We start from the raw sequence: 9936 nt of genomic DNA, 5'->3' as shown, positions 1-9936 counted from the left end.
TCTTCTTGAGTTCCTTGTAGATTGTGGGTTGTTCTTCCTGTATTCCAAACTTCTGGCCTAATAACCACTTATCAAACTCGGTCTCATTTTTTAACCCCTTCCTGCATTCCGATTCCCTTAATTTTTCACAGGCTCTAACTCCCATTCCAGAAGACCTATTCATGTGTGGCTGCAGGCAGCCACAGCTAAGGATGCTATTAGGGGTTGAATAGAACCCCATGTTTCTTTCTCCTTCCCTCTTTCCCTGCTCTGTCTTCTTATCTTTCCCTCCTCCCATCATCCCTATCTCTTTCTTTCTTTCTTCCCCTTATTTTCTCTTTCCCTTTCTTCTATCTCCCTTTCTTTCCCCCTTTTTCCTCCTTCTATATTTTCTTTGTCCTCTTCTATCACCATGCCACCTCTCTAGTATCTCTTTCTCTCCTTTCCATGATGAGGTAAGTGTCTTTGCTTTATTATATTTTCCCTGGCATGATGCACAACCTCACCATATTTGCTCAGAAGTAATGAAGCCAAGGATCATGGGTTAAAAGATGCAAAGGTGTGAGAATAAATCCTTCTTTTCTTAGATGTGTTGTCACAAAGCCAAAATATCTTTCATATGTGTCATGCTTCCCTCCCCGCTCTGAGAGCTCTACAACATTTTTTGTCCTTCCTTGACTCACAGATGTGTCATTCTGTTCTCTGTCTCCATCATTCTTCATACATCCAGGAGGAATGGGTCCAGTAAGTAAGAACCCTACTAAAACTGTAACTAATGAACCAATTCATGAGCTCTCCTTCTGTATATCTAGTGGGAATATCTGTGTATATGTTGGTTTGTGTGCATACACACTTTTTTATACATATCTGTACAGGTGCATGTGGAGACCATAGATCATTCTCAGGTACCTTCCCCCATTTCTCTCCACTTAACGTTATAATACAAAGTCTCTCAATGAAAGTGAACTTTGCTTATTGTCTAGATTTACTGTCCAGTAAGTCCCAAGAGTCCTGCTGTCATGTGCATATACATGCACACACACACACACACACACACACACACACACACACTTCACTGCACCAAACATTGAACTCAGAGATGTGCACTGCCACACCTGGCTTTTATAAGTCAATGCTGGTGATCCAAACTCGGGTCTTCATACTTATGCAACAGGTATGTCTCAATCCCTAACTAGATAAAGCCTTATGTATCTCTGTGGCTTTGTGTTAAGTGTGGCTGAAGTCTTAATGACTATAAGAGTTATGATATTAATTGGTGCCAGAGAAATAGTTCAATGAACTGAAACTCATGTCTACACTGTTTCTTCAGGCTCTGAACTCTGAACAAGTAGTTAGAATCACTGTTCTTATGATTAATTCCAATTTGTGGTGGACCACTGGGTTGGAGACCTTTCTGTGTAGTCTACGAGTAGTCTTTAAGGCACCTCTCATTCACATATCTGATAGTCCAACCTGTGGGAAATAAAGAAAAGAGGACTCAAGGAGAAAAGCTACACTGAACTGTTGATTCATTCAGCTGATGCATTGGCAGAAGTTTTGGAACCTTCTTTGGAGATAGAAAAGTACAGTTCTGCTTTTCAAATTAGTTAATAAAATTCAGAAGAGGGAATAATAGCAATCATGTGCCATGTGGTTGAATTACATTCTTTCCTCATTTTCATTATGTGAAAAACACTGGATATGATGAATAGCTTACAAGTCTTGGGTGAATGTGAGGGAGTTGGCATTACTACAGTGGTGAGTCTTTATAAAACTGTGTCCATGTTAAAAAGTATCAAACCCTTTAGTGGAAGATGAATAAAACACAAAGAGGATCCCCATCCTTCCATTTCCCCACCACCACCATCTGTTCTGTGCTTTCTCTAGTCTCCTTGTTCTGTGATCCCAATCACAGCAACAGATATCATTCTTGTGCTTTCAAAGAAGAATTCATATGAGGCCACAGACATAATACATAGATAATCAGGGCTAGTTTCTGGCAGACAAATTAGGAAGAACAAAACACTCACTCCAGGACGGAGGGAGGACTGAGCCAATCAGCAATGACACATCTGTTCCCAGTATCTTGACTTACACATCTTGATTGGCATGTTCTTCTTCTTCCCTCTCCTTTCTTGGTGTGACACTGAGTGCTGTCCTTTCTGGCACAGGTGGTAGATTCCTAATAGCTATTCTTACTCATGACTCAGATTGTTCCAACTATATGTACTAGCTAGAGGGGTACGTATAAAGCTATAACTGCCCATAAAGTGGAGAGATTAACTAAAGAAAAAGTTAAGGGTGTCTGTAACTCATTTATACTCCCAGGGAGGGGCTCTGTGGGGACCAGCTAGAACCTGCCATGGATTGACTTTGATGTTTTTAGGAGAGGCAAGTTATTTTTCTATATCATTAACTTGGCTATCTCATACCTGATTTGTAAGCCTCTTCATTTATCTTCTCTGGTATTCGTTTTAACCCTCACATCCTCAAAGAAGTACAGTACTGCCCTGTACAGAGTATATCAATGTCCTACTGTGCAGTCTAATTTCCAGCGGTGTTCAGATAGTAGAAAACTGGCTGGATATCAGAGGGAGAAGTTCAAGATTCTTTCTTTCCTTTAAGGTGATTATTGACATTGCTCTTTCTTAAGACTCATACTGTATGTTTCTCTCTCCTTCCCATTTTTACTGACATCTTGTACTTAGCTCTCAGTTTTAGAGATTATGTATAAGCTCCATTGGTCTACTGAGCCATATGATCCCTCCATCTCTTCTGTACTTTCCCATGTGGTCCACCTCCACACATTTATAATTAATCCCTCTTAAATAAATCCTCCATATATATTAATTTGATTCTGTCCTCTGTTTCCTGTTAAGACTGACAAATAGAATTATACTGCACAGTAGACACTGTTGGGACTTAGATTAATGACAAGACTAATGGGCTGGGAATTCTGCTGCTTTTTTTTTTTTTTTTGAGTTAATGTTTCTGGCGTCCAACAGCTTCATCTGCTCCCCTAATAGCATCTTGGTGACAACAAACAGGGTCTTGGCAATCTTTGCAGTTAAATCTTATGATTAAATCATTTGTTATAGGAAACAAATGGGGTTCCTTCTGCTAAAAATAAATAGAAAAATTTAAAAGGCAGAAGATAATTGCAGAAATAGAAATTGCAATGGGATGGGACCTGGAATTGGAGTTATAAAGGGTGGTTGGGAATAATAAAGTGCTAGCAATAAGCAGTTATTTTTAGAGCCCTGAAGTATGGATGTTGGTGTGCTAGTTACCTTTCTTGTTACTGTGACATAAAGCTTGACAAAAACAAGTTAAGAAAGTATGTGTTTGTGGAGGGTCACAGTTTGAAGCCACTGTCCATCATGGTGGGAGAGACATAGGGACAAAAATGTGAAGCAGCTGGTCACATTGTTTCTACAATAAGAAAGCAAACAGATATGAATATGATATGGTTCTCAGCTTGCTTCTGTTTTTATTGAGCAGGGCCCAAGTCCAGGGGATGGTGTTACAACTCTTTATGATAGGTTTTCCCTTCTTATTCAAGCTTTTCCTTTAATATCCTTATAAGTATATCAAAAGTGTGTTGCCATGATGATTTTAGATACAATTAAATTGATGATCAAAAATATCTATGACATTTGGAGCCTTAAGAGAAGACTGCCATTTCTCAAAAAGTTAAAACTCAGTTAAAGTAACAGTTCGCATAACTATTGCTGATATTATTTTTCCTCCCTCTCATGGAGCTAAGTGTAATTGACACAGTATTAGTCCACAAATACCAGGATTTTCTCTTAACCTTAATTTTTTTTTGTTTGTTTTCATTTTTTGAGACAGGGTTTCTCTGTGTAGCCCTGGCTGTCCTGGAACTCACTCTATAGACCAGAATGGCCTCGAACTCAGAGATCTGCCTGCCTCTGCCTCCCAAGTGCTGGGAGTAAAGGCATGTCCCACCACTGCCTGGCCTACCATAAGTATTGAAATACATACAGATATCAATTCTTTGTGGAGTCAACATACAGAGTTTGACTGACTAAATAAGCTGAATACCAAGCATTTTTTTGGCTCCCAGCAATGACTGCTTGGCTTGCTGAAGGCTCTCCTTCCATCTTGAAACCAGAAAAGTTAGATCACATAACAGGAAATATTCTGGGAAACATGACAGAGGTCCCAAACTGTGACTTGTGATTCTAAGGCCCAAGATTGCAGAGAATGAGTTGGATAGGCATTTACAGCCACTCATCCATGAACACAGTTCTTGTGGCAAAGAGGAGGCTCAAGGATAGGAAGTTTGGGTAAAGCTTTCTGATGAACTTCAATGGAGGCTGAAGAAGAATGGCCAACTAGCGTTTCAATGACAACTTCCAAAAAACACATTCCTAAGAGTGGGCTGAAATCAAAACTAATGAACCATCAGCGAATCTGCAACTCCTCTTCCAAACTTCCAGTCACAGTTCCTGACTGGGTTGATATAATTATAGAGTAAAATGCAAAACTCAGTTACAGACCCCTCATACATACTAAAATGACCATATATGAGAAAGATCTCCCTGAATGCCAGTTAGCAGTGATGCATGATTTAAATCAAAGAGAATGGAGTCATTCAGTATAAGCCCAAGAATAAGGAATGTAGTGGCCACACATTTGATTTAAGGACTAAAAGCAGGCATCGCTCTACTTATAAGTCCCGCTGGTGAGTTTCCAGCACTCATAATGGGTGCCTCAGAACTGCATGTAATTCTAGTTATGGGGAATTCAATGATCTTTTCTGGCCACCATGACACTGCACTCACATGCACAAACCCATATACAGATACACATATATGCCCATTATAAATAAATTAAAATAAATACTTCCACATAAATATTGATCTCTAGTTAACCAGACCCTATATAAAAATTAGCTCAGGACAATGTATTGACCATAATGCAAAATAACAATAATAATAATAATAATAATAATAATAATAATAATAATAATATAAGAAGAAGAAAAGGAGGAGGAGAAGAAGAAAATTAAGAGGAGGAAGAGGAGGACATCTGAAAGTTTGGGAAACTGCCATCACAACCTTAAATTAGGAGAAGATTTATTAAACCAGACAAGATAATGACACCAACCACAAAGAGAAGATTAATAAATCAGATGACAGCATAAAAAAAACTCTTAGACATTCATAAACACCATTAATAAAGTGAGAAAGTAAAGCATAAGTTTAAGGAACCTGCAGCACATGAGGAAAATAGATTATGTATATCATCTACTAAGGATCCTTACAAATCAAAAAGAAAATCAAATCTGACAGCCCAATAGGATAAAGTTAAGCATGGCCATGCACATCTAAACATCTAACAAACTTACAGTAGACTTCAGGCATATTAACAATGCCGAACTGTGAACACTGTAAACACCAAAAGCGTGAGAGGATGGCTCAGTGGATAATGTACCTGCCTCAGGAGCATAAGCAGAGCAGTTCAGAAGCCACGTAATTGTCAGATGGGTGTGGTTACCAACCTATACAATACAAGAGCTTAGAGCTGGAGACAGCATCCCTGGACCAGTCACAGATAAATCAAGCTGGGGGTTCAGTTGAAGAGCCTGACTCAATGAGTAAGATCTAGACAGACTAAGGGAGAGGACTTCTCTTAGTCTTGGGTTTCTGCATGAATATACACACAAATAAACCCATCCACACAGACATGTGCCCACATACCTGTAAACATCTATATACATATGTGCATATCTACATATATGTGATAAAGATAAAATTACATAAAGCACCAAGAGTCATCACTCAGTGTTCAAGTCAATGTGTAAGATAAAGAGTACAAATAAAGAGACTTATAAAGAATTTGAAATCTCACATATTGAGGTATGAATTGGTGCCAGCACACAGTCATGGCTACTGCAAAAGGTAGACATAACTATGAATTTTCACCCAACAGTTTTTTTCTTAAGGATCATAAAAAAATGAATTAATGTGTGCACTAATAGGCAAAAGTAGTTTTATAAGGGTTATATTCATAATAACCCTGTGAAGATAGAATTGTGATCCTGAAAAGGGCATACTGAAAGTCTATGCTACAGGTTATGACTTTATTGGAAATATGGATCTTAAATATAGACCCTGTTAAGACTTCAATGGAGTAAGAGTGGACTCTTGTTTAATATTGCAGATATCTTCCTTTTTTTTTTTCAGGCTAGCACTTCGGAGGTAGATTAGTCTGTAAAATACTTACCATGCAAGCATAAGGAACACAGTGCTCATGTAAAAAGTTGGATGTCATGGCTCATGTTTTTAATCCCAGCCCTAGGGACAAGTAGATCTCTGTATCTTACTAGCTAGCCAAACCAGCCTAGTCAGTGAGTAAGGCTCAGTTCAAAATCTCTTCTCAAAGGACTATCTAGACGTCTGTGATGGCTTGACTATGCTTGGCCCACCATAAAGAGTGATTAAAGGTGAGACGATTAGAGGTGTGGCCTGGTTGGAGTAGGAGTGGCCTTGCTGGAGGAAGTGTATCACTGCGGGAGTAGACAATGAGACCCTCCTTGTAACCAGGTGGAGGCCAGTCTTCTCCAAGTGGCCTTCAGATGAAGAAGTAGAGCTCTCAGCAACAAAGTCTTTCATGCTTCTACCAGGATAGCCCATTAAGCCCTACTTAAAACATTCCACTGCTGTCCAAATCCCAAGGTGGGAGCATAGCAGTGCCCAGGCAGGCAGGGTGCAGGAGGAGCTGAGAGTTCTTCATTTGAAGGCCACTAGGAGAAGACTGGCTCCCACAGGGTTAGGGGAAGGGTCTCATTGCTCACTCCCACAGTGACACACTTCTCCAATAAGAACATACCTATTCCAACAAAGCCACACCTCCTAATAGTGCAGCTAACTGGGCCAAGCATATTCAAACTACCACAATGTTGGGAGCCGTGAATCTTGAGAGGCATTCGCCATGGCAAGATGGCGCCTACTTCCGCTGTTAACTCCTAGTGGACAACTGTTTGCGCATGTGCGTAGACAACTATTGGCGCATGTGTGTAGAGTGAAAAGACGCCATGTCACAGCCCATCCCGGGGCATTACGTAGGGTAATGAGCGAACAGCCAATCATGAGCAGACACACCACGCTGTGGGCAGATACACGCACTGTGGTGTATATAAGCAGTGCGGATTTTGGGTTCGACCCTTTTTTCACCATGGATGGAGACAATAAAACAGTTGCTGCAGAAGGAACCTAGAGTGTCCGCGTGTCTTCTTCCCGGCGAGAGGACCACGCGGGCTACAGCACAACATTTCTTGAGGAGCAATACCTAAGCTTGTCCTTTCCTCTCAAAACACATGCAAACATAGCTTCATATATGAATATGAACACACATGTATGTATAGACACATACATATACTTCACTCACACACACACACACACACACACACACACTTACTTCACAGAGTGCCTTTGCCAAGTCCTGCTTGGCCATGCCATTTGGAAGGGATGGTGTGACATGGCTTTCTGCCCTGGAACAGAGGCAGTGGGGAATGGGCCTACTGATCATTGCTAGGTATGACAGGGTTATCAGGAAATATTCTCCCAGCCAAGATTGTTAGGAAATGTTCTCCCTGTGAAGGTTATTGGAGAATGTCCTTTCTGCCAAGCTTAATGACTTCATACTAATGAAAGGTAGCATGAGTCAGAGAGGAAAGGGTATTTCTATGTTCTTAGCAAAAATGGCAAACACTGTGACCTTCAGCACAACCCTTAAGGCTATGGGAAAGAACTCTGAGAACATGAGTTCAATATTATATTATTTCTCAATTATGTAAAATATAATGATACAATATGAATTATCTGAAGGGCTTTATGGACCTAAAAGAACAGAGGCAGGTGCACTGTGAGCCAGCCTATCAAAAAGACACAAAGATAGACAAATACATAGGCAGGAAGTTTCCTGAGTTCAATGTCAGCCTGGGACAAAGCTAGGTTAGGCCCAGAGATTCCACCCAGCTAACTTAGTGTAGGTGCTTGCAAAGGCAGGCAGATCTCTGAATTCATTTGTAATGTTAAAAAAAAAAGTGAACTTTCAGTCTCTTCTAAGAATCTAGGGGCTGGGGTCGTGAAATGCTGATTCCTGGGACAATCAGGAGGGAACTTGGAGTAAATGACTGAATTGATATGTAAATAAAATAACATAACGGGCCTTGCTCTGTGGGAGAGCTCAGCTATCTAAAGGAGCTGTCTGGAGATAGTCAGAGAAAGCTATCTGAAGAGCAAACACAGTTCTTCTAGTCTGTTTTCAAAAGCTATCCAGAGAAAGCTGTCTGTAGAGCGAACATACCCCTTTTAGAATGTTGTCTAGCTCTTTCCAGAGAAAGAACCACTTTGAGAACTAACACAGCTCTTTTAGAATTTTTGTCTAGTTTTCACATTTTGATCAGAAAACCCAAGAATTACTTTTACAATTTTCCCAACAGGATTTCTGACTTGGTTCGAAAATCCAAGAATTATTTTTCTGGTAGCTTTTTTTTTTTACTTTGATTAGAAAACTATCACAGAGCTATCCAGAAAACACTTAGAATCTCTTTTTTAATATGAGAGAGCTGTTGCTGGCAGGTAGTTAGTTGTCTTGATCAGTCTTGAGCAGAGGGCTATCTCAAGCAGACTACATAGCCAGGAATTATCTACGGAGAGCTGTCTAGGGAGCCATCTCAAGCAGAACATCGATGGTTTATCAGCTTGTACCACATGATTTGATTTTGAGTCAGATTTTTTGCCACTCTCAAGAACCCCATTGTCTAGGAACCCCCAGTCCAAGCTGAGGCTCATCCTTGAAATGCCTTACTTTGCTTTCTACTGTTGGAATAAAACACTATGACCAAAAACATCTTAGGAAGAAAAGGGCTTTGGGCCTATAATTCTTGGTCACAGTCTATTTTCAAGGGAAGCCAGGGAAGGGACAGAAGTAGGGCAAGAACGTGAAGACAAGCATTGGAGCAGAGACCACAGAGGAACACAACTTACAGGTTTGTTCTCTGTGTTAGTTACTTTTCTGTTGCTATAATAAAACATCACGGCAATGGCAATTTATAAAAGCCAACATTTAACTGGGCTTACAATTCTGGGGTTCATGATAGCAGGGCAAAGATATGGCTACAAAAACAGCTGAGAGTAGGAGGCAGAGAGAGCACACTGTAGGTACATGTGTCTTTGAAACCTTACAGCCTACCAACCACACTTAGTGTAATATCTCTTTCAACAAGGTCATATTCCCTAATTCTTTCCAAATACATGACTAACTAGGGACCAAGTATTCTTCAAATAGATGGACCTACAGGGACTATTCTCATTGAAACTACCACACTTGTCAGACAGTGGTGGCACACGCCACCTTTAATCCCAGCACTTGGGAGGCAGATGCAGGAGGATTTCTGAGTTCGAGGCCAGCCTGGTCTACAGAGTGAGTTCCAGGACAGCCAGGACTACACTGAGAAACCCTGTCTCAGAAAAGAAAGAAAGAAAGAAAGAAAGAAAGAAAGAAAGAAAGAAAGAAAGAAAGAAAGAAAGAAAGAAAGAAAGAAAGAAAGAAAAGAAGGAAGGAAGGAAGGAAGGAAGGAAGGAAGGAAGGAAGGAAGAAGGAAAGAAAGGAAGAAGCTACCACACTCTCCAGATCTTCCAAGCTTCCCATTTTATAAAACTCAAGGCCACCTACCCAGGGGTGGCAGCATGCACAATAACTGAGCCCTTCAATATAGATCACTAATGATGAATATCCTCCAAGTGTGGCGAGGCATGCCTTTAATACCAGCAAAGGCAGCTACATTACTGAGTTTCAGAGCAGGTTGCTCTATAGAGTTCTAGAAAGTTCTAAGACAGACAGAGCTACACAAAGTAACTCTTTCTCTTTCTCTAGAAACTGAAAGCTTGAGAGACAGAGAGAGAGAGAGAGAGAGAGAGAGAG

Source organism: Mastomys coucha, unplaced genomic scaffold (genome assembly GCF_008632895.1).
Source record: "Mastomys coucha isolate ucsf_1 unplaced genomic scaffold, UCSF_Mcou_1 pScaffold1, whole genome shotgun sequence".
NCBI lineage: Eukaryota > Metazoa > Chordata > Mammalia > Rodentia > Muridae > Mastomys > Mastomys coucha.
The sequence above is the reverse complement of the archived record's forward strand: the minus strand, read 5'-3'. Positions refer to the sequence as shown.